This window comes from Bombus vancouverensis, chromosome 6 (genome assembly GCF_051014615.1).
Source record: "Bombus vancouverensis nearcticus chromosome 6, iyBomVanc1_principal, whole genome shotgun sequence".
NCBI classification, from domain to species: domain Eukaryota; kingdom Metazoa; phylum Arthropoda; class Insecta; order Hymenoptera; family Apidae; genus Bombus; species Bombus vancouverensis.
The window spans coordinates 7,161,298-7,187,645 of record NC_134916.1 but is presented as its reverse complement, the minus strand read 5'-3'; the positions used below and the strand labels follow the sequence as shown (position 1 = coordinate 7,187,645).

Below are 26,348 nucleotides of genomic sequence, written 5' to 3'. Positions count from 1 at the left end.
TATTCCGTGCTGTATGTAAAAGTACCCTCTCTACCGCTATGTTATATCTAGAATGGAATAGAAACTGAAACTGGTGAAGTCTGGTTCTATCTTCTACCTTACAATTCTCGTTAAACACGAAGCTAGATTTTTCTCTCCTCGCGCTGGTTTCTATGTTTGCAGCCAGCGTTCAACCGAAATGCCGAGAGAAAAAGAAGAGTAAACTGCGACTCTCGCTTGTATCTCGTTAATTTTAAATATTGTCAGCGCGCAATTAGTTTAAGCATAAAGCGGCAATCTTATCTGCTCTTTGTTCGTTCTCACAAATGGGTAGACTGGGCAAGTACCATATTGTAATCTACGATACACCATTTGTAACAGCGACGTGCGTTATAGGTCATGCTTTTTTTCACGTGTGAGAATACTCTTCTTTTTTTTCCTCTGTTTTTTTAATGTGTGTATTCGGTTGAGCGCGCGTCGCTGACTCATGTACGTTGCTCGGATGTTGTACGTACCTCGTCTAAAACGAGAAAAAAGGAACAGAATTTCTTCTAAAGTAGAATCGATATCTGTGCATTTGCTTGCTCGCTCGATGAAACGTCCGCGAATTGGTAATTGATGTGTCGTTCGTTATCATTATGCGTCGAGAAAGCAAGAAAGAAACAGCATTAAAATTGTCTAATGTAATTTTGCAATATTCGAGATATTTCATTGTCGTCATCGTGCGACGATGCAGCAGTCGTACCGTGAAAATTCGATTCAAATGTTTTTCCAGCGAGAAACAATTACTACGCGAATTAAGATTATCCGGGTACTCGAATAAGTGATTTTTCGGGGCAAAATCAGTATTAAGAATCTCAAGAGAAAATACGTACATACATGTAAATTCCTAAGAGCAATAAGTAGTTAATTCGAAACATACGACTCTTGTAGTAATAATCAATCGGCATTACAGTAACGTATCTCGTTTATCTCATTTGAATAAAATACAATTGCGGGATAAGATACGGCAGAAATCATAGAAACAGAGTATGTTGTAACGCTAGGCATACATTATTATCGTTATTTTCGCGTGTATTATTACTGCACAGTCCTTCCACAAACTATCTTAATCGCATTATTAAACGAATGTAGCGTAATAAAATGTTAGATGATGTAGATACAATGTAAATACGATAATGTATCGCTTGACAAATGAAATTTTATTAATACATTCGCTTGTTTCGTATTTAAAGAAAAAGGAAAAAAAAAAGAGGAAATGAAGAAGAAATATATGATAACGCTGGAATTATTATTTAGGGGTGCACATTACAAGTAAAAAAAAAAAAATGAAAAAAAACTAAAGATTCTCAGATAGAAGGGAAAGGTATTTTTAATAAAATCAATTATTAAATAATTCAATGTTATTTAAGCGTAATGATACATCATAATCATTCAAAGTATATGAAATAAATGAGAAAAACAAGAACATAGTATTTATTACCTTATCGGTAAATTAGATTATTAGCGTAAACATATTACGAACCAATTCGTACAACCATTGTGTATCGGAGATTATAAAAGGCACGTTACTGCAGTAACAGCATCGTGCTCGAACGTTTCCGTAGAACAGTGAATAACCTCCTCGTTCTCACGTACGGACACTTAAGAAGCATGGTTATCCTACTCCCTCTCCTTTTACTTCCAGTTTCAAGAAAAGCGTTACACGCGGACATTCGCCGCTCTTTTCTTTCTCTGTCTTTGTTCTTCGAGTAACATCAAAGTATGTACTTGTACTACGATTCCTACATCTCCGCGCTACCGCGTGTTCTCGGCAACGAGGGTTTCGTAGTTCCACTCACCTCCTCCTTTCCCTCCTTTATCTCCACACCACGATTTTCGTTACCCACCGCCATCACCATCTTTTCCACCTTCTCGACCGCAACAGCGCTTTCATGCATCCCTTTTCGTTCCCACATGCAGTGGACGACAAGGTGTTAGTCATCTCAAGGACGTTTGCTGTAATTGGGATAGGTCGGATAGATATGGTGGGAGCGGGGGTGGGGAGGTTGATGAAAAGAGACGGGACGAGGTTAAAGAGAGGGAGGTACGTTGAGAGTAGAAAAGTGGGGGGAAACGAAAGTAGCAAGAGCGAGAGGGATACACGGTTAGAGAGAACTAGCGGCGATGCGTGCGTTTCTGTAAATGGCGCCTGGCTGAGCGTCGCGCGTCACAGTGTCCTCTCTTTCTCTTTCTTGTGGCGCAGCCGTGAGCAGTGAGCACTAGTGAGCAGGGCTCGCGCGCGTCGTCGTAGCACGGTAGTGCGTAGTGCATCAGTCCTGGACCGGAGGTTGTACCGTGAGATACGCGAAAATCTGATGCGAGTGAACGGTTACCGGTGACATCTTTTTTTTCGTGGTTTGTCATGGCGTGTTGTGTCGCATTTATCGTAAGTGAACGTCGATGCTAGTGGTACTCAGCGTTGAATTGGCATGCATGCAACATGGAAGAAGGTGCGTTAGTGCTACGATAGTGGTTTCCAAGCCAGGAGAGTTCCGCGACAGCAACGCCGCCTGTACACGGAACGAAGAGTATATCGGCTGTTATCGCCTCCTACTTCTCTCCTCTTCTTCCTCCCCTTCATCCTTGTCCTTACTATCAACACGCAGCCGCCTCTTCGCCTTTGTTCGGACTCGTGCGAGCTCGTTGCCACGGGCACTACGGAGGCCGCCTCGCAGGTAAAGACCGATTCAGGGCCGATACTGTCACAAGATACTAGCGCGCGCGCGCGCATATACACAGGCACGCGCGCGCGCAAACACGCACATAACAAACAGAAAGATAGATCGAAAGGAAAAGAGAGTGCTCGTCACCGTTGATGCACCGTTCGTGTTTCATCATTCTCGGTGGGAATACCAGACAAAAAAAAAATAAAGATTGTGAGGTTAGGAATGGAGTCTGTTCGCAGTCACCGACGTAGGTGAAAATGTAATTAAGTTCCGTTCCACTCGGCTGACGTGAAACCGTGCGCCAGCGTAAGTCTTTCGATATACATATGTACCTGTGCGTAATACATTCGAGTGAAATGCGAAATATTTAGTAGTATCCGCACAATGTGAAACTATGTAGAAATATACCAAAGATAGGCGGAGATGAAAAAAGGTAGATAACCAGTCAGTTTATTTTATATACACCTTCCTACGTACATATTACCAGATTATCGATCATAGTTTGGTCAGTATCGATCCTGTTTCGGAGCTATAGGATATGTAATATACGTAATATCAACGATCAAATGATATTAAAAATTAAGCAGAAAAATTATTTATAACACGTGTAATAACCAATTTTTCGAAACAAAGGTTCATTTACGTTTCTTGCATAGCATTTATTTAGATGCATAGAAATGTTATCAGATCGGGTTATTTTAAGATGCAGAAAAGATATCATAAAATCATTACTAGAGTTGAGTGGTTTTACGTACTTTCAAAAGCGCAGTCAGTATTATAGCTGGCAATGAAAAGATCCTGCGTTTTCTTAGCATCTCAAGTTCATAGATTCGTCTATGGTGCAAATTCTATCGTGCGAACCTGTGGAAACCTGTTCTCCGTCGCGAGTTATTTCGATCACAGCGATCCACAGTTTCATTTCTGCCTTGAGTGCGAAAATGCGCATGCGTTGCGACACGGCTGTTTTGCTATTCTCACCGAATAATTTACAGCACGTGAGCTCCACGGGATCGAAGGCGTTCGTGACACGAGCGATATGTATATGAATCAAAGATACGTATGCTTATCTGAACGCGATGCTTAGGCGTGATCCGACGATACGTAGTAAGTGCAACGTGAATAGCGAGCGCAGCGACCGAGCTCGGCGATCGCTTGTGAAAGTTACCATCGATCGGACCACGAATTCATTCCGTACATTATTATTCAACATATCACCCTTACATGCTACTATTAATTAGATTATCTGTTATCATCAAGCTGTATATTCTAATATGTACCTATGATGATATGGTGTAGTTTTTCGTATCATCTGTAATTGCGTTCGGAATCGAGAAGTTACAATTTACAATAAATCGAGGTAAGGCAAGTGTCGGCACAGTTCTTGAGCATGATATTTATGTATGAGCGGTACTCGATTAGAGATACTTTTGATAGGAAACGAGATGGAACGTCGTTTGCGGATTTCTCTCCTACATATAACGAAAATAAAAGATGTTCAGTTTTTTTGTATCATACACAACTATATTGTGAACTCATTAGAAACGAATAGATAAGATTTTTCCATTGAAAGTGAGCCTAAACGCGATTTCATTTGGTTCATTTTTTATTCAAATTTCGCATAACACCGTAAAACGAAGCATGCTACCGAGTTATACGATAAATATGTCGTATGTATATAGTCCGAACGAGATTGTATTTAGACCCGTTTTAATTGGAAAAACTCGATCTATCTGTTAATATTTTCACGAGTGTAGAATAATAAAATAAACAATTTTTTATTTCCGTTATGCGCTGTTCGCACTTATCTTTCTGAATGCATAGCCAATCGCCAACGGTGGGGACTTGGTCTGGCCGAAACGTGGTGGGGATACTACTGTTACAATGATCCGGGGTGAAAAACGTTACAATGATCTGCAGACCACTATACTTTCGCGTATTATGGTAAATGTTAACGCTTTTTTGCATTGATCTCGGCGTTATCATTAGTGTTATTGTCATTTGACAGCGTTAGCAGCCATTAAATCGATTGTTACATGCTATATTAACAGATATGTTACGATTACATTCGACTCGCGTTGCAAACAATTTATTTTTACACTATGCAAGGTTCGATGAAACGATAGCTATAATAGATACTTGTGCAAAGCAAAGAATCGGTACTTCAACGTATGTAAACTCTCATCTTTTCTCGGTAAACACGATGATAGCTATATGTGGTGGTTTCTTACAGTATCACATCGGTTGTAACTATTATAACTGGCTTAGTTCCATAATGGCTTCACCATGCGTCCGTCTATTACCTTTCGGCATCACTTACAGTCAGCGCCATTCTGCAAGTTGTATTCTTTGTTCCGAACGATAATAATTCCCCGTGCATTTCTTCAAACAGCAAACTTTTCCAATGCGTATTAATTAAGAAGGTTAGGTTTCATTAGCCGCTCAATGGCAACCTTTACTATCCATCGTATTACACACGTTTGTCGTTATATGAAATATGATTTCGTAAAAAGCTCATGCAAGTGTATGAGATGGTGATTCTCGAGTAAACAAAAGAACTTTCGCTGCTCAGGTCACTGATGCAGTGCAACGATGAACTAAGCTATTCAACTTGTATGCACGGCTGACTAATAACGTTGCGTGGCAAAAAATATCTTTAATATTTTTATAAAGTCAGTCTCTTCGATAAGATGTTCCGCTAGAGCCATTGCATTATGCGCATAACCATTCTCGTATAATTTGAAATAGCAGGTTGCTCCTTTCCATCGTTGTTTCTTCGTTCAAACGATGAAACAAGTGTATTCGGAAGATTCTTTCTCTCTCTCTCTCTCTCTCTCTCTCTCTCTCTCTCTCTCTCTCCCCTGTCTCTTCTTTCCTATAACGAAGGTGGCACGTTTATGATTCACCGATACAGTTCATTATTATTCAACGCGTTTCATCGTCTTTGATATGTTAATCTTTTTCATAGATTTTGTTTTACAAATTATAGAACGTATTAAAAGAATCAAAGAGAAAACAAAAATTGCATTTCAGTATCCGTAGAATACTTTGCTCGATATAGAAATTTCTCGTATAGTCCGAGCCGAATGGTTGTTGCTATGTGCAGTTTCTTGCTCTTTCCTGTGTACGAGACCGCTCGTTAGTTCTTTTTAAACCTCCTACATATTTCAGATAATCGCACTTTGGCTGCTTTCTTCGTCTTTTTTATCTTTGTCACGATTAAATTCACACAGCAAAGGGGAATCAAATCTCAGGAGTCGGTTTCGCGTTAAAGTACGCCCTCTTACCACGCGATTATCGAATTTTCTTATAAATAGCCTACTACAAACGAAACACACAGGTTATTAATATTACCATTCGTACGGTTGAGTGCGAGAGAAAAGGTAGGAATGGGGAAGACAACAGAGTGTTGGCGGTGCCGGCGGCAGGTAACAGTGCATGCCAAATGACCGAGGAATTCAACTGTCGTTTCCATGTATGTTCTATCACCATTGCCAATCAATGAGACATTGGGCAGGTCGCCATCGATTATGAAACAATTCCGAAATTCGACGGTTCGTTACGCTCGTTTCGTTTTACCGCCGGCGAAAATATTAACCATTACCACTTACGTGGCACAGGCTTCACTTCCGGTCGCGCTGTATTTTATTATGGTGGACGCAGATACACATTGAGCGGAACGCCACGCAAACTCGAACTGTTTTAGCAGTGGATAAGGTTGCGTTACCCTTTTAATTCGGGATCGGTAAATCCGATCCTGGTCAGATCTGTCGCTAACCACATCCGCCGCCGCTGTTGCCGCCACCACCGTCGTCGTCGACTCGACGCTTTACGAGAGTCACTGAGAAGCACATCGAGATGCCCGCGCATGCAACTCGTCATCGTCATTGTCGTCGTCGTCGTCGTCGACTATACGTTCGTGACCCTACCTATCGTATACGTATTACTGTATATGCTAGTCACAGGTGTGTATATATATACGCACACACCTATATGTATGTATATATGTATATGTGTATGTAATCGCGAGACTGCAACCTACTACTCTTTTAATAGACGACGGAATAGGTCTATAGACACACGCTAGACGTCGTCCACGGTCAATGCTTGGCACATGGCGACACCGGGACTGAACGTTGAATGAAATATTTTCGAGAGCGTATCCGGTTGCGTTCGCAGGCACCCGTCGATCGGCTGACTTCGATGACAGTTTTAGCGTTACCAAACTGATCGGGAGATTGAACTTTTCATGCAACGCATGCATTTTCTATTTTTATACTCTTTTATCTTTTTTTCAAATTTCTAATACCTCCAACTTATGTAATGAATTTCGGTATCTACTTGGAATGTTATGTAACAGTAAATTTTTATCGCGAATTTTTTTAATTAAATGCAATATATATGTATAGCGAATGTTTTAAGAATTAATTAAAAACTGCAAGTCGGTATCTCTATTTATTAGATTAGGCTAGTTTATTTCAATGTATAGGAATATAATATTATATTGGATTAGAATAATTATTAAGTATATGCGATATATTATCATTATTGCGATTGTTATTTTTAGGGCACATATCTCGCTTGTTGTCGAGTATGTTATATACTTTTATAGTATTGATAAACTGATACTTATATGCATACATACACATACGATGTTAATTATATAGTATCGTCGAGCCTTAATGTCAAACGGTTCACATTTCTCGGTTGAGATATGAATTTTTATTATACTCGATATTCTATTATAATTTTATATTTTTATACATTTTTCGAGTGTTACAAGACTTCATAAAAATAGAAGGCATTACATTTAGCGATTTATAAGTATCGATGATTTTCTTATCAAGCCTTTCTCACGCCTTTTCACTGATGGGTCTAGAATCACCGTTATAGCATAGCATGTTTGATATATTTTTTGTAAAAGGAAAGAAAAATTGCTGACCGAATGTCGTGTCTTTTATCGCGTACAGCATGATCTTTCTTGCGTGCAGTTTTTTAATAATATATAATTGAAATAAATCCAAAAATTCTATCATCGTATCCAGATTAAATAAACGATTTGTTTTACCGGCAATCGTATCTAATCGAAGAAATGGGACAATTTATGCTCGTACGTGAGCGATATTAACACCTACAACGGTAGATTGTTATCCTCCGGCGTACTTTTCGAGTCTTTATCGTCGTATTTAAACATATTTTGTTAATTGTCTTCTATACAAAATAAGATCGAAACAATAAACGACCGAGTAATACCGCTAAATGTTAAATTTGAAAGTCGACAAATGTGTCTTTCTAACCAGCAACAATCGAAACTTTGTATATAAATTAATTAAATGATGGATTGAAACATCCTCTAGACAGAAAAAGAAGATACGAAAGCCGTTTCCATCGATGTCGGGAAATCGGAAATCTAAAAGTTCTTGGCAACAGAACATAAATAAATTAAGATACCAAATCGAAAAATTGTAACATTTTTGCTCTGGTCTTTTCCCCTCTGATTAGATTTAGAATTTTCAACGAATCCTCTTAAAAGATGAAATGCAAAAGTAAAAAACGAACAGAAGAATAAAGAAAATAGTCTAGAAGCGCGGAGAACAAAGACTTCTTTTTCTAGAACGACTAGCGTCAGTCTGGGCGTTCTTCGATCATGAGGCTCAATTGAGGTGCGTCGCCTGTATACTCTAGTGGGTGATCAAACAAATTACATTATGTGGAATTGCAAGCTCAAAAGCCCGCCTATTAACCACCGTCTGTGGGCTGCAGCGGTATACGTGTGTAGTATGCATACGCGTGACGCAAATATATAGAGACTTTCGATTGATTCTGCGTGTAATAATAGCACAACAGGGCGGTGCTGCCGTGCAGTCTGCTAGCTCGCAACTGATTATGAGGTGCACAAGGCAAAAGATGACTCTGCCAATTATCCTCATCGATCGTCTTCTTCAAATGAAATTTCGATTTCGTCGCAATTTCGCGTTTCGGTCGCGGGCCTTATTTGTTGCGCGACAAACATATCGATAGAGGAAGAAAAGGAAACGTCTCTGATCCGTGTCATTATTAACGCTTTTAGATACATTTCACTTGATACAATGTGCGCTTGATTAGGGTTTGAAACGTGCGTCCGAAAATCATCGTTATTCAACGCGAGCTCCGTCCTTTTTCCATTCGAATTCGACTGCGTCGAAGCGAATCGCAAGTTTAGTTTTGCATCATCGACGATATTGGTGGAAAAAATATCCGGTTGAACGCGCAAACACTCGTACGTTGTTGATTCCGTTCGTTATTTCCTGGACTATCGTACGTTATAATTTGCCAATTAATAATATTAGCGAACGAGCGACGATCGAGGACGAGTGGCAGATCAATTTTTCTAAAATACTATCAGCTTTAGAAGGATGGCATATTTACGGTAGATTCGTTGACACTTGATTTCGAAGGCGGTTTATATCGTAGTCGATGGTTTTCTTCTATTTTTATAAAAGTGGAATTTGTTAGAGTTGATAATTTGCGACTTGTAAACTTTCGCTAATTGCAGATACTGGGTCGTGTAAGGAAATTTGGAATATCGAAGAATTGGAGTATTTTAATGATGTCGGATTGCCGCGCATTGATTAATGTAATTGAAACAGACTTTGGAGAAATTGTCTGGTGGCCGGCCGGAAAAACACCACTGTATTTAATAGGCCTGTCGGTACCACGTTGTATAAACCGATGGTGAAACCGATTCGATTTTCGGAAGATTAAAGGAATTATTTATTGCAGGCGTATGGGTATTTATACCGCTGAAAAAATGATTTCCCTCGCGCAAATGTGAAAGTTCAAGCGATTCTAAGACTGAATGAATCGTAGCCAGTTTATTGTTAGCACGAGATCGATAAAGAATAATCTACATATCGGACACTCGTGGTTTTTCTTCGATAATTTGCGATACGATAAAGAGCGAGGGCACCTATTAAACTGATACGCCGGTAAATATCGTGAATCGTAACAGCGTACTCAATGCCGTTTTATCTAAGACTTGAGCATTTTCCGTGTTATGTCATTGAGCCACGAGGTACTATGAGACAACAGCCGGAACAATTATCTTGTTGCAATCGTGACTAACGATGCATCCAACTAAACGGAACACGATCGTTCTTGATTAATTTCATAATTTTTATGTCGCTCGCAGAATATATATTTGAACAGAACGCAATTGAATAGGGCAACAGGCTGATAGTTCCAAAAATATGTGTCTATAATATAATTAGCCTAGTAAAAATAATTACAAGTGCGGAAAATTACGGTGAAAAGACCAATGACATGATCAATGTTACAATAAACGATATTTTGAAAATATTCGAGAAGATGGCGAGAAATACGTGTTTAATTTGAAGCAAGAAAGAGTTTTGTTAACGTAGAAGCGTATCGAATTGGAAGATGTGACTTGTCATGTTTTTTCTTGATCTTGCGTGATCTTAGTATATCCTGTATTTTGACTTTTTTTTTATTACTCATTGCACGAGGTAAAGCAATAACCGTTTTGACAACAAAAACGATACAGATACATTTTCAAAAGATTTCTTTTTTAGTAACTTTATTAGTATGTACATATACAGGGTGGTTGGTAACTGGTGGTACAAGCGGAAAGGGGGTGATTCTAGGCGAAAAAAGAAGTCGAAAATATAGAATAACAATTTTTCGCTTGAGGCTTTGTTTTCGAGAAAATCGACTTTGAATTTGCGTGCGGTACGTTATAACGGATCTCACTGTAGATCGTCGTGTCGATGGAAAAATTAAAAAAAAAAAAGAAACAAAGCCTCGAACGAAAAATTTTTATTCTATATTTTCGACTTCTTTTTTCGCGTAGAATCACCCCCTTTCCGCTTGTACCACCAATTACCAACGACCCTGTATATATACTTAGATATTTTTCAATACAACTACCACCCTTATTTGAACACTTATCATAACGCGAGTCGAGTTTTTGTATACTTTTCGACATATGTATATACACTTGCGTGGCGAGTTCATATAACCATCGTTTCACAGCGTCCTTTACTTTGAAACTTTAAATCATCGTCGCGAGTGAAATGTTATCCACGGAAAAACTCAATTTTTCGAAGAAATGGTAATCTGACTCGTCTGACGCCTACGCATTTGTTAAGGCTCTCTGTGATGAAAGAACAGAACATTTACGTACGATCAGGCACAGTTTCTTTAACCGCATTGAATCTCTGTATCCATCGTTTTACGAATGATTCAATCGCAATCTACCGTAAACTCGACGGTGAGTTCCTTCTCGAGGAAAGTTTTCAACATTAAAAGATGGTTAACCATAGAAAGGAGACTAAAAAGGAAACATCCAGCAGACCTCACAAAGGATATATCTTAAACACGAAGATGGTACCCCATTGGGGGCAGCCACCCACATGATAATCAAACAGATAAAAAATTCTACCAAATGTCCAAATTGGACAAATTGTGAATGTGAAATTTTAAATAAAAAAAAAAAAAAATAAAAAAGATCGTAAAAGTGCGACAGGCCGTACTCGCTCATCCACAGGATTTTCGATTTACAACGCAACTTCAAATGCTACTTATATGAAAGTACGACAATATTGATTATTTAAAGACGAAATTCAAGCATATCCCATCGCTTCATACGGCTTCTATACGTAAACGACTATTACTTCCTCGACGACCTTCGTACCTTACATTCCAAAATACTTTACCTCGCACAACACCGTTACGAAACCAGTTAAATCTGCACGCAGTTTATCAATCAAGATACAAAAATGCACATGGTTAAAGAGACCTTTCTCCGAATTATCGAGCTATCGCCTAATTCGACTACGCAGCGACGCGACAATTCTTTTCCTCTTATTTCTGGCAATGTCAGCACGACTCACTGTTACATTCGGTTACACCATTAAATACTCGTACTTCGCGTTAGTACTCGTTTAGAATTCCACTGACGCGGATAAAAAAATGCTTTACATTCCTTCCGTCAACTATAGCACGCGTAATAGTATCGGTTCTGCTATTACTACTATTACTCGCGATTACGCATCGACTCGTCGTCGTTCAGGCATTTATTTGTAGATTTTCATTCAACGAGTACTGCTAAGCGCTAACTGTAACTTATCGACGTCCTTCCTCTACTCGTTTCCCACTCTACTCGTCTTTGCTTGCTCGCAAACGACAACCAGTTATCGATTACCTATTACAACCAATGAAGATGAAAAAACGACATTATGCCGTATCGTTACCGTGGCTCGTCTCCTCTGCTCTCCCTCCAATCGGATTTATTACGTAATCCGTGTCTCTTCTTGGCTTAGGTGATTCTGCGATCGCGGTCATCGAGCAGAGAGCTACCTGATGCCAGTTATAGCTTATTTTAAATATGTATCATTGTTCGATATTTTGCAAATTTCGAAGGATACCGATCCTTCTCCTTTCTAAATGTGTCCGCGTAAGGCGGTAGATAGACTCGCGTCTTCTGCACATGCAAAATATCCATCTTTTTAATTAGCTTGGTGCAGGTTTCTTCAAGCCACAGTTTACGCATAGTTTGTAACGGTTTTGCTCGTTCTGCATTCAACGTCGATTTGTACATCGATAAGCAATATCAATGAAAAATCACACAATAACATTGTTCAAGTATTGGTATTTATTAGTACGTAGTGAGAGAGCTAGAAGCGATGACGCCTGTGTAATGTTTCGTTAAATCGGATAAGCGAATAATTCAATCGGCAAGAGTTCAATCAACATCGGAACTACCAAAACCTTTAAAATAATAATTTATTAACTTTCCTGTTTTTCTTCCTTCTTTTTTTTTTTTTTTGTTTATAGTTAAAGTACACGGATACCTGCGGCAAAATCAATCGGTCATTAACCAACATTTCGTCCTAATAAGTAGATTTGTATGTTTTTGTCTATCGTTGATGCCGGTTGTATGACCGTCGACGATTTGTCGCTTCTTTGGTAGTCGAGTAAATAAATGTACGTCATATGCATGATCAATAGTCAATGGACGTATTGGCATCGTCGGCAATGATTACTCATTCGCAAATATGAACTATCATTACTAACAGACCGATTCTAATAATGAAATCTTCAAATCTTGAGAACGTATATTTTTTCTATTCTCTAATCTATTTAATCGATTACGATTATCATATTATTTTCCTTATCGAAGAATTCGATATCTAAATAAATTAGCTTCTGTCTTATGCGATTTGTTTTAGTCGAAGTAAAAACTAAGATAAGAACTACTTTAATAGAAAACTCGAGCTTTAACTCTGTCACTTGTATTAATATCACATTCACGTGCTGCATCTCACGATTCTCTGAAATTTGTCAAGCATTATGAAAACGACCGATTGTTAACTGTTACTTTTTCTTTCTCTTATTCCTCTCGCGCAATGCTTACACCTACCGTATACGTGGTAACGATAACGCGCTAGCGTATGAGGCCAGATAAGAGAGACAGCGAAATGTGCGTATTTTTATATTACAATATTCGAACAAAGGCAATAATCCGTCAGAATTTCTGAAAGAAGAAGTATTCAAGCAGCGAATTTAATAAATTAGAAATGAACGTAACTTGTTGGAAATGCGTAACCTCAGACTCGCATCGTAGTAGCAAGCGGCAAACCTACGTTCTTGACGTGTATCTATAAGTAGTACTCTGCTGTATCAACGAGACAAAGATTCTTTCGGTTCTAATGGTTCCTTTAACTATTCTTTGTTGGAATTCTGCGAAACAAGATGCATTCTGGAACATTTTGCTGCTGCATTTTTGCCAACAGGATAAAGTACTTCTTCTTTGATCATCAGCCCTATGAAACCAACCATGCATGTAGAAACATACTTACGTGGACCAGTTGTGTGGCAGTAGAATGAATGTCTAGCGGTGTACACGTGACCAGAGATCAGCCAATAGGTTGAGGCCCATTCAACATCGCTTTGACTGCAGTATCGTATCTACTCCGCACACACACATTGTATGTATTTCGAACTTAAAGATAAATTCGATAGTCGATTACGTATTTTCATTGAATTTTTCGCCTGAAATTCATACAATTCTGTCGTCTGCGGCCATCGATTTTACACCGTTTCCCATTCCCTCGTTCTCTCTTTATCGATTCATACGTTCGTCACCTAGCCACCAAGAAATCTTCTGTTCGCATATCACCCTAACCTATTCCGAGCGGATTTCATTCATTCCAGTGGAAATATACCATTGCAAGGATAAGCCAATTGTATCATCGGATTTTTTCCCGTGAAGACACACGTGAGATAGATAGAAGATATCTGGACAGTTTTATCGTATAACTTAGCAACAAAGTAGCTCTACTATCGCGTCTTCATTTTCGATGGAAAGTAATTCAGCAAATTATTATGCCGATTATTACGTGGAGAATGTGAAATTTCAATGTTTAAATTATCGAATATGTACAATTTTGCTTTTAACGTAAAACTTTCTTTCAAGCTAATTAACAATGCTAACTTATTTTGCTTAATAATAATAAGTAATAGTTATAGATATATACATATAGGTAGAACGCGTGATATTCGAAAGCGAGCTTTTCAAATCTATTTCCTCCTATCTAATGGCCAGAGCCTTAATATGCAAATTTTAAAAATTATCGTAAACTGTCGATCGCCGATACGTCGAACGAAATTGTTCTATCATATTTTACATATAACGACAAAAGAACGCACGCGCTTGTTAACCTTTCTCTGTAATATTTTACTTATTTATAACCATTTTATAAATATCGATATAGTAGACGTGGAGTAGGCGATATCAGATATGCAACTTTCTTGTTCGTCAATCAAGAAATATTCTTTATCTTTATAGCATCGATGTTAATTAAAGTACGTTTCAACCGTTCTCAAAAAACTACGAAATTTGCGGAAAAGGAAATATAAGTCTAGAAGCTATACAACTGTATCTAATATTTCTTTTTCTGTTACGATATTATTCTTGCCTATGTCAATTTTATTTCATAATAATAGATTTGACGTATCATAGTGACTTTACCGGGTGCGAGCATCTTTATTTTCCTACAAATTTTCTTAGCTGTCGATCAACTTTGCCACAGTTTTTCATCTTTTACGTTGCAACTCCACTCTGGTTTTACTGAACAGAGAAACTTTGACAATTTGACACTTTAGGAAATAAATACTTCTGTAGGGAAATAACAGAGAGAGAGAGAGAGAGAGAGAGAGAGAGAGAGAGATAGGAGGATGTAAGAAGGAGGGAAAAGGAGCTACCTATTTCCCTACACTTTAATATACGATTAAAACAGGAAAGATGACACGTGTTTTGTGCCTAATATCGGACTCCGAAGTTCCCTGTATCGTTACTTCCTGTTCTGACGCATGTCGAATTTCTAAGAAACCTTTTTCGTGTCTCGCGTGGAGTTAGTACACAGAGGCTATCCACGTGAAGTCCCATAACGAGGTTACGCCATTCATCGACAGCGCACGAAAGTCTATGAAGGGAAATGCAGAAGGGGAGTCGAGTCACTACAAGGTACTCCCGCAGTACCTCATTGATCAAGTCTTTACCGGGGTCGTGTTCTACCTCTAACAGAGAATTCAAGTGGAATTTGTAGAACTGTTTTTTAAACGACCTTCGAATAGTAGGTATTTAATTCTTTGCGGTTTGATACCACGACAATAAATCGACGAGATAACCGAACGACCGTAGTCTTATAGTCCTTTTTCTTCGTATTACGCTAAACACATGGTACGCTGTGAGTTTCATTTTTCTCTATATTTTCTATTTTATTTCGTATCTTGCGTTTTCTTCTCAATTTTATTCCGCTTTTGGGGCAAGCGACAGAATCAAGACCAAAAAATGTAAAAAGTTTGGACTGGGAAAGAAATTCTGTATATATATTACATACAATTATATGGTAAATTACTATTCATTAAACGTTATTGTCTCGTTTTAACCGTAAAAGTTCTTCGTAAAAGAATATTTTATTATATTCATCAAGGCATTGAATTGTAGTTTTATATTTAAGATAACCGAGAAAACTGTTGGTAATCCGAAACGATTTAGGGAAAGCGTTTTCGACTCTTGTCAGGAAGAAACTCGGAAACAGAGAAAATGCTTTTACGCCAATGAGATGCACGCACGGTAGTAGGTATATAGCGCTGTCTCTCTCTCTCTCTCTCTTTCTCTCAGTCGCTCACTCACTCACTCGCTTACTCACTCACTCGCTTACTCACTCACTCACTCGCTTACTCACTCGCTGTGTACGCGCACTCTGCACGCATATACCGAATCTCTCTTTCTGTCTTTCCGTTCCTTACGCCGTACTTACACACTTGTGTATGAATTGCGCTCAGGGCTGTAGCAAAGGATCAGCTAGTTTGAAAATTTCACCGTCCAAACGTCGTATATTAAAAATAATCAATTAATAGTTGCTACGCTTTGGTTGGTTTCGCGGAAAAACACAAATTACTTACGAATTTATTCGCATGTCTTCGCACATGATACGAAGAAAGTGTGTTATTGACTCGAGGTAACCTATAGTGGATTCGATAGAATAAAAAATCTCCAATTGTTTAAAGCTTAGCGTAGTATCGTTTAACGGTTATTATCATTCCTCGTGTAATGTAATACATACTAGTATAAATACCGTACCTAGTATAAGAACACATGCATATATATATTCGTCTGTCCGTGATGCTACTTGTGTACATAGTAAATATATATGCATATGCAAGTTGTGTGACGCATGAGCCTTCTACAAACGCTTACGCACGGGATACGAGAGGCTACTGTTACGCCAGATGTCTACTATGTCTACGAGCCACGAGGCATGCGTAGATTTTAATTTATGATCATGACACTTGACAAAAAGCAAGTGTTCCGCTTGGAGATTTAAAAGAAGGATATATTTTTGACGACTAACAGTTTTAGAACAAAAAATAATTTTTCCGTTAGTCGGGAAAGAATGTTACTTCTCTTCTAAAAATATTAATTATAATACCATACGATCTGGTAATTATTTACACATCCATATGACTAAGTTTCTAAAAATATGCTTCATTCGCTTATCACTGCACCGTCATATTTTATCGCTGTGTTATTGTACTTGTACTATCAAGCGATCTGTTCGTAGTATTACTTGCTTTACAGTTTTCACACCAAAATAAGAAAATACAATCAATTATGATAATCTTTGTGTGTGATAATTTTTGATATATCGAATCTCTATATATGATATCACATAGAATTTTAATGGAAAAGCAGAAATGAAGGCAGGTAATAATAGACGATAATGCAATGAGCGTACGCACAGTGTACAATATCTCGCTACTGATCATTCTGATTCGTTGTATTATTCGAAGGCTTTGAACGATGAATAATGATGTTGACTTAGAAGTTGCTACGTCTAGGCAAGCAGATGATCGTCTCTCACAAACAGTTTGAGTATTTTGAGCAAATATTTGTGGTTTACGAATAGTTTACAAATGCAGCTAAGAGGATATAATTATCGCACGTTTGTGACCATTTTGATAGGAACAGAATAAGTAGACAGCGATGGACCAAATAGATGTAAATCCTGCATTAAAAAAGTTATTTTGTTACTCGACTTGTTGTTAGTTGTTGAAAATCGTTAAACGTATTTCTTTCGATCCCGCGCGATCGAAGATATTCAACTCCTTTCCTTGGAATTCTTCGTTTTTATAAACTAACATTGTTAAAAATACATCAAATATTTTAATAGCATTTATGATGTTCAGCTGTAGAACATAAACATAAAGATTGAGAATCTTCATTGATAATTTTATCGTGCTTTTATAAATAACATTTGTTTATTCAAATTATTACGAACCTAATAACCATTAGTTAACAACTATTAATTAAAGACAAAAGATTTGACGAATGTTTGCGTTAGAGTAGTATTTAATAACTTTTACGTTCAAATATTTTGAACTCTTAACTGGTATTTAACTGATATCTGTAAATCACAAACGAGCACAGTTCCATTCTGGCTTGTATTTTGTTGTTTACGCAACAAAAGCTATCGACAATCTCGTTAAAAATATCTAAATATATAAAAATATCAAAGAATTGAAATGCAATTCGTAATCGACCGAGAATTAAATAACCAAATACGTGATTAACAATATGAAACATAAATGATCAGATGTTACAAAAGCTGTGCTATAATTATTCGCTGATATATGTATATAACTAGCTGATAGTATGCATGTGTTAGCTACTTTTTACGTATTTATACGATACATCGTTTTATTCCTTTTTTTTTTTAAATATAAAATACTCTCTTTTTTTCTTGCACATATCGTACACGTGTACTTCAAACTTTATCAAACTATCGATCATTATTTAATACCGATGAATTAGTATGCGCTGCTTGGTCGTTAAAGGGTGGGTCAAAATCATGGAGGGCACCAAGAATAGAATTTTTTATCTCTTTATTAGAGAAGTCCGGGTAGTATATTTATTTTCCATCCAAGAAATTTACGGTAATTATATATCGAGCATTTGTTTATAAACTTTTTATATATACATATATATATATATATAAATGTATCGTAATTATTTGAATCGCATTACCTTAATTCGTAATTACCATTATTTGCTTATTATTTTTTTTATATTATTTGCTCATTAGCTTCTACTTTTGTTGGGTCGAGTGTCTTCGTTAAATCTTTCGGATAAAGATATAAAAGGTAAGAGAGAGAAAAAAAGCTTCCGTGGCCATTTATGGCTGAAAGTGTTTGTCGTATATTTAGAGGAGTACGTGAAAATGGTGGTTACAGAAGTAAAACGTTAAGGTGATGACCAGAAAGCGAAACGAAACGAAATCTTACCGACGTTGCATTAAAGTAAATTCGAAAACATAATGCACCGTTCTTTAAAACAAACGAACAGACACATGGAGAAATTCCTTGAAACGAAGCAAGAGGCAATAGGAACGTGAACCTACGGGTCCGCGGGGAGCGTGACGACGGTCCTGAGGCTACAGACCGTCGCGTCGGCGGTGTAGCGCGCTCGCTGGTGTGCGTAGGTGTGCGCTCCGGGTTAGAGGCTCCTACACGTGCACGAGGCTGGTGTGTGCCTCTGTGAGAGACCGTTTCGTACAGCAGGCTCGCGTTGGTGTGCGATCAAGCCAGTCAGAATCCGTGAAGTAGCGGATTCCGAGTGTGTGAGTGAAGTAGCGGCTGTCAGTGAATGTGCGCGCGCGCCGTTCTGGCTCGTTCGAACGGTTCGGTGGTGTGTACGCGACCATGCGCGTGTATACGTCTATACGCGGTCGACGAGATATGAAGTAAAGGCGGTGTGGTGGAGAACGAGGAGAAGAAGGTAGTAGTAGCAGTGGTAGCGGTAACGGTGGCGGTGGTGGTAATAGTAGTAATGGTAGTAGTATAGTAATTGAGTGTGTGCGTGATGCCTGGTTGGTTATATGGCTCGACAAGTCGCAGGCAGTTCAGTTGAGCAACCGAGCCTGAGCCCATACGTGTGCATGTGATGAAAAAGAGCGAGGCAAAAAGAAAGAGAGAGGGATCGCGTGTATGTAATTCGAGTGAAAAAGAAAGAGAAAATCGAGGACGAAACACGTATACTTGACGGGGAAGATGTCAATAATTCGGTGGTACTGTGATTCGCGTTTCTTCAAACTATGGTAAATAAGAATATATCATAGAGCATGCATCGATGACGACGTCATGACCGTGTCGTGGTTTTGTAGTCACCATCTCCTCTCGGTTGGTCGTTCGGTCTACTGTGACGGATTTCCGTGATGCGAGTGCACGCGTATTCACTCGAAAGAGCCAACGACGAAAATTACAGCAACGGCAAGGGCGGTAGAAGCCCGGCACGTAGCGACGCGGCGCGCCGATGCTTCCCGGGAATTCGAGTCGATCCTTACGTTGATCGTCGATACTCACGGCACATACCTAGGTGACACGGTGGAGTGGCAGTCTCGAGACCACGACGATGACGACGACGGCGACGCACGGCGACGGCGACGATGGCATTCATAGCCCTGGTGTATATACGTGTGTTGCTACGCGCGCGTGTGTAAAGTCGCTCCGCGAGAATATTTTTTTGTGTGCGTGCTATTCGTTTGCTCGCTCGCGCCCGCTTGTGAGCTTCCTTCTGGGAACATAGTTGCGTACGGAATATATATATATGTGTGTGTGTATGTGTGAGTGCGCGCGCGCGCTCGCTCCACTGTATATACATACACGTGCGCGGACCTCTTGCATTGTGTGTCAGTGACTCTCCATGCTCTTGGTGGAAGTAAGTGAGGTAGTTCCATCGCTGTCACGAGCATCCACTACCTGCCCTAGGAGTCTTACTATACGATGCCTATATCGTCTCTCGTCTATTTATACGACGACCATACACGACTCGTAGTTGCCTCTTCTCCCTCACCTTTTCTCAATCACTCCTTTAATCCTCTCTCTCTCTCTAATAAACACATACACACACTCTCTTTCTCTCTCTTTAACTCTCTTCCCCTTTCTTCCGTTTCTCTCTTGCTCTCTATTTCTCTCTCTCTTCCTTTTTTCTGCTTTTTCTCATAGTTTCTCTGTCTCTTGCTTGCATTCACTCTGCTGCCCCACCAGGTTTCCTCTTTCGTATCGGCTCCCTTTCTCCCACCTCTCTCCCCACGTCTTTCTCTTCTTCTGCCTCTCCTCTCCCCTCGGTTCGTGACGACATCCGCGAACGAGCAAGCGACTCGGCTCGAGTCGCCTCGAGTCGAGCCGAGAGAGCCGCGCGCCGAAGTCCGCCGTACACCCTCGTACTTACGTACACGCGGAATGTGCCGCCAGGAATTCTCTCTCACAATGGATTTATTGTGTTAGTGAGTAATAGCGGCGTGTGCGCGATAGTGTATCGTGTGAGACGACCAGAAGACGCTGACCAGGACGACCACGACGAAGACGACGATTACGAATTACGATTCCGACTACTACGACTACTACGACGCCTACGACGACTTCAACGACGACGACCAAGAGGACGACGAACAGAAAGAACGTGCGCGTCCGGCTTAACTCACGAGTCAAGATGGAGCTAGTAGACGTGGTACGTGAATTTCGCGAATTCAGTGCGATTTTTACTAAGAATCGTGCGCCTAGTGTACACCATATAAAACCCGATCTCACCATCTCTCCTCGTGTTTCTTACGTATTATTCGTGCTTTGTTCTTCTCTTACCAGTTTGCCTGTTAGCTTTGTGTCTCTAGTTCGACACGCGACTTTTATATTTTCGTGTATCACAACAGATTTTGCGGATCTCTTATTTTCGCTGGGGCTCGATTCGTGTCCTAGGCTCTGTGCTTCCATAACCTTTCGCGATCCGTTACGCGTACAAGGTTCTCCATAAATTTGATCAGTCGCTTTGTATATATATAAATATACATATATACGTCACATACATATGTACATGCACACGACTTTCTGTTACTTTATTATGTTCACTCGCTTTTCCCTCAAAGTGTTTGTGCTATTGTTGAATGCATTTCCAGAAACCAGACAATAGTTACGAATAGTGTTCGAACGTAATATGTATATCGGATTTGCGCGGTATGATTGATCATGCTGCGGCGGAATTAGCTGAATGGAAAGTAATTTTCTCGATTTGGAATAATAATTAAGGAAAAGTGCACTAAATGAAACCAGCAGCAAAGGATTATCAATTCGCTGTAATTCTTAACGGTGTCTAGTAAGTGTCATACAATTTTATCCATTTCCAATTTATATCTACGAGACAAGATGTAACTGTTGGTATCGTGTGACATGCTATATATATGAATTTGTCAACGGTGAAATGTTATTCCAGTTCACCATAGAGATTCACTGTAGTACGTCGAATTTTGTACAGTGCATCTTTCCCGTGTAACCTCTATCCCACTTTACACATCATCAAAGTCTTTTGTCTGTCAATTTCTATATTAGTGTCTTCTTTAATGTTCGTCAAAAATAACGTTCATCGATACTCTATGGCCGAAATGAAGAACCATTGCCATAGAATGGTTCATACAATGGTATACATATTGGAAAAATGCACTGATGCTTTTTCTTCTTCTCACGACGAATCAAGAAGGTCAATTTCTATCTTTTTCACTAACACGTAATTTCTCTATTTAATTTATTCTTATGAACTTTTCTGTTTACAACGTTATCTGTAAATATTATTTATCGTTCGTTACTACAACGAACCGAAGATCGAGTTAACTGATATCTTTGGCAAATACCGCGTCGAGGCTGTTACAAAAGCACTTTTTCCACTTAACGTAAATAATTTTGACCGCTTAACTTAGCTAGCTTCGCGCTTTCGAGAAATATTAGTCCCGCGGTCGATTTCGTTTTTCAATGTTGTAATTACTCGTGTTTCGTTTAAGTGAAATAACATGTCAGAGGCGTTAGCTAGAGTTACGCTGTTCGGTTATGCATTTATATCTTGAATAGAGTTGTTGGAATTAGACGTTAATTGGCTGGCTCCGCGTATCGTAAGCGTTAAAAGGAAAGTGTATTACGATAGACTGGCCGCGTTCGTTAACGATACTGTCCCGATATTTGCTCGAGCTACTACATACGCTAGCGACAAACATACGTACGTTTCCGAGCACTAGGATTATCTCTTTCTATATACACTTTTTAATAGCCAATGAATTAAGATGATAGTATACTATCATTTTTAAATATTATATCATTGTATCTAACCACTCTATTGCAAATACCTATAACAGACAAATTTGAAAAAAAACTGGCTTAAGTGTAATTTTTAAAATGATTCCCCGAAACCGTCGATGGCAAATATCCCGATGAAATGTCTCAACGACAATACGAGAAAAATGACAACTACCGGCAATCTTTGTCAAATATATCTTGGAATGTATCACTGTACCAGTATCGAAAGGATTGTTTAACGCTAACAGCTCGAGAATTTGATTTACCTAAAACTTGACTAATCATCATTTTAATTGCATATGACTTATAGAATTATAAAGAAACGACGATTTTACACATAAGTATTAATACATAATTAATGTATTCTTTTTTATATATATGTTCTAGCGTATTTTGTGCAAATGAAAATTCATATAAATTTATATAATAATGTTTTAAGGAGTACACGTATAGCTACGAACATCAAAGTCGCTAAAAAAGGAAGATCATCTATCTAGAAAGTATAAAGAATTAGTAATATCGTTGAATCAGCCTAACAATGCAACTTTTATGATAAAACATTATTCTATTGTCATTTTACATTTATTTCACTCCTATGTTATTTATATCGTAACAAAAAAAAAAAAAAATTCTTCACTCTTCGCTTAAAAAGTAAAAAGATACTAGAGAATGCTAGCATACGCAAATCTTTCGTCGATAATGTTTGTTTTATCGAATAACGAGGCGACGCTCAATTTTTAAAGAAATCCGTTAGAGATGATGTTACTCTATCGCTAGATCGTTGATGCTATTCTATCCGTTCTAATTCGAAGGATACTTGTATTTGTCGTTCGAAAGTTCAAAGTTGATTTGTATAATCGCTGATAAGATTACAACAATACACACGTGTACCGGGTTTATTCTTCCGTAACATTCTTCAGAAATTCAACGCGTTTTTGCGAATGCTCGGAAACTCTTAGTCGTTTCGATTCTCCTCTTTTCTTTTCTTTCTTTCTTTTTTCTTTTTTTTTTTTTTTCATACACTTACGTGCGGCTTTCCACGATATATGCATTATTTGTGAAAGTTCGTGACACAGTTATTTTTTACTTTGTAATAACAGATCGTAATCGCGTTGCGACATTTTTACGAATCAATTGACTTTTACGACAGTAAACGATTGATTTTGATTGGATTTTAATATGATTACACTGTTTTTCTTGTTTCTACATAAGTATTTACGCGTGTCGGGTTTATCATCTGTTTGAGTTCGATAGTCACGGATTGGAACGAGACTGTTAAACGTGCGTATTGCGTACTTTTGTTATATCTCTTTGCAAATGTTAAAATAGAAACAAGCGAAGCATAGTTTTGCTCTTCATACGAGTACAACAGTTGCGAAACATTGCAATTAAGGAACTTATCCTACTTGGTTTTTTTTTTTTGAATATTTAAAGACTGACAGATTGTACAAATCAAATGAGGAAAGTAAAGCAGGAGGATGCTAGAAAATATAAATGTAATTAAAAAGGACCTATGTAAATAGAAATTTATGATACGGTTAAATGCAAATTTACAAACCTTTATTATTATAATCATAATACCGTTACTACGTTATTTTTAACGTAATAACGTTGACAAAAAATTGAATTATTTGTAACGTACTCCAATCGCGATTAGCAATAAAGAGGCATCTTTTGATTTTACTGGATTTTACGCGGAATAAGATATAAATGTGAAACAAAAGTAAATTTCGAATACTGGACACGAAAAAGGGAAACTCTTTTACTATTCGATAATCGTATTTGTTTACGCAGATAAAGAAGCATTTCGATAAATATTAACATTAATTTTACTAGGTCCGGTCAAATGACCAGTTCCAAAATTTCATATAAAATTGTACATTCGTTGTTATTTTTCTTGTTCATCTATTTGTAAATTCTTATATTAAAAAAATCGAGAAATTGATTAGGTCAGATAATATAAGAATTCGCACAAAGTTAGACGAACAAGAGAAATAACAATGAACGTACAATTTTAAATTAATTTTTGAAACCTAGTAAGATTAGTGTTAAAATCAATAAATTCGTACATTTCGCGCTTAGCTTGTTTCATCGCCAACCGTCGACATTCGATATTCGATTATCGTAAACAATAGCAACAGGCGCGAAAATGTTGGACGAAAGGATTCACGAGAAACTTGTACACTTCGTATTATTGCGAAAGAGAAAGATACGTAAAAAATATGCCTCGCGACGTATGTTGCGGGAAAAATCGGTATCTCCGTTGCGTAGGTCACGATAACACTGTGGCTAATGTGTTAATGATTTTTCAAGCCAACTGCCGATATACACATTTATATTTCTTACGTTATCTAAATTTTTTCTTGCCACGGCATCTATGTAAAACATCTGCTTCTCCAACGTCGTATTTTGATAGATCATTTACATGGTTGCGTCGTGTTGTATCGCGTCGAACTGCCGCATTCTTCTAGCTATAGTCGGAATGCAAAAGTTCGTGATTATTTTTGCAAATAATATCAGTCGAAAGGAGAGGACGTTCTACGTTCGTGGTATAGGAGGAGGAGAGTCCTTATCGGTCTCAGAGTTATCGTTCGATGATAAATGCACGAAATATCTGTTATTCCTTCCGGGTTGTAAATCCTAAATATCTGTAATCAATTATTCAATTAGTCTGAATAATCATGATACTTATATAATGGCAGAGATTAATAATTAATAAGATCAAAGATCGTTATAACTTGCGTTTCACCAGTGCGTTCTGTTAATACGACGCTCATCGTTCGTCGTTACGCCAGCCGCTAAACAAAAATTCGTGAAATTAATCCGGGAACACGGAATTTCTTGATTTTTAATAAAATACAAAATCCTCTCTCTTTCTCTCTCTTTCAACCTATTATTTCCTGTGATTCGTTAATTCTTCCCATTCAATTCCGAAAAATTATTATCGTTATTTTTCTTCTATAAACGAAACTTTATGTTCGAACAATTTTTTAGCCAAGATTTTGCTTTAATCTATGAAATTAATCCAAGTATCAGCAAATATATAGTACCAACATCGATATAAATACAGAATGACATCTCGCCAAATATGTATCTACGAAATAGGAATAATTTTTCAGACTTTTAATGTAGATAACTTATATCATATATAATATGTGTGTGTATGTGTATGTGTTTGTATATATCTTTAATATTTACATTACTGGAAAAAATCAACGTTAGATATTTGGTGTGACGAACAAAGCATTTCAGTAGAATTCGACTCTTCCCAAACTTCTTAGCCATAAATATAGCAGACATCGATTTCTTCTTAATAAAATTATCTATACGCTTGTTTCGAATTCATTTCTTTATTATTTTCAATCTCACAACGAATTTTTGCATATAAGATGTGCTTTCGATCACACCGTTTTTAGAGAGACGTTATTCGTTAATAACAGAAACAAAGGAAACACTAATTACTCTAATTTAACTTTTTATTTAACGTGTCCGACGATCTTTTAATAATCTTTCCTGGAATATCTATCTCTTGAGAACAATCTTCGTGATCGTATTTCTAATCCCTTTTGTAGCGTACTAAGCGGCATACGTAGTAAGGTATCGTATGAAGATGATCAAGATGTCTTTAACATTTATTAAACTACCTCAGACAATAATAATATAGCGATCTTTGCTATTGGAGTTTAAGGAACTGTAGTTTATCAAACAAACTTTCAAATCTACAATTTATTTAGAAAGCTAAAGTTACTCGGAAACGACGTATGGTAAAACAGAGGTAAACTATTTCAATTAGTTAGCAAACTTTATCATTCGCATTTCTATATCATATTCATTATTATTCCGCGTTCTATCCCCTAACCCTAACCTATCAACCTAACCTCAACCTATCAACCTAACCCCAATCTGTTCCAGCATCAACAATCTAAACTACAATCAGATTCATCGATGTAAGAGTGTATACACATTTTCTTTTAAACGAATAGA

The 26,348-nt window shown here is 37.9% G+C and overlaps 1 protein-coding gene across 4 annotated transcripts in view; it reads left to right on the top strand.

Moving 5' to 3' along the window:
- The first annotated feature begins 19,140 nt into the window (after positions 1–19,140).
- cic (Putative transcription factor capicua) overlaps positions 19,141–26,348 on the top strand; it is a 44,429-nt gene continuing 37,221 nt past the window's right edge. For 2 of the 4 annotated variants that reach the window (XM_076619282.1, XM_033336545.2), the window contains exon 1: positions 19,141–20,757. The gene's annotated coding sequence lies outside the window, so the exon portion shown is untranslated. The remainder of the gene's footprint in view (positions 20,758–26,348) is intronic. The other 2 variants (XM_033336547.2, XM_033336546.2) reach the window with 1 other exon arrangement.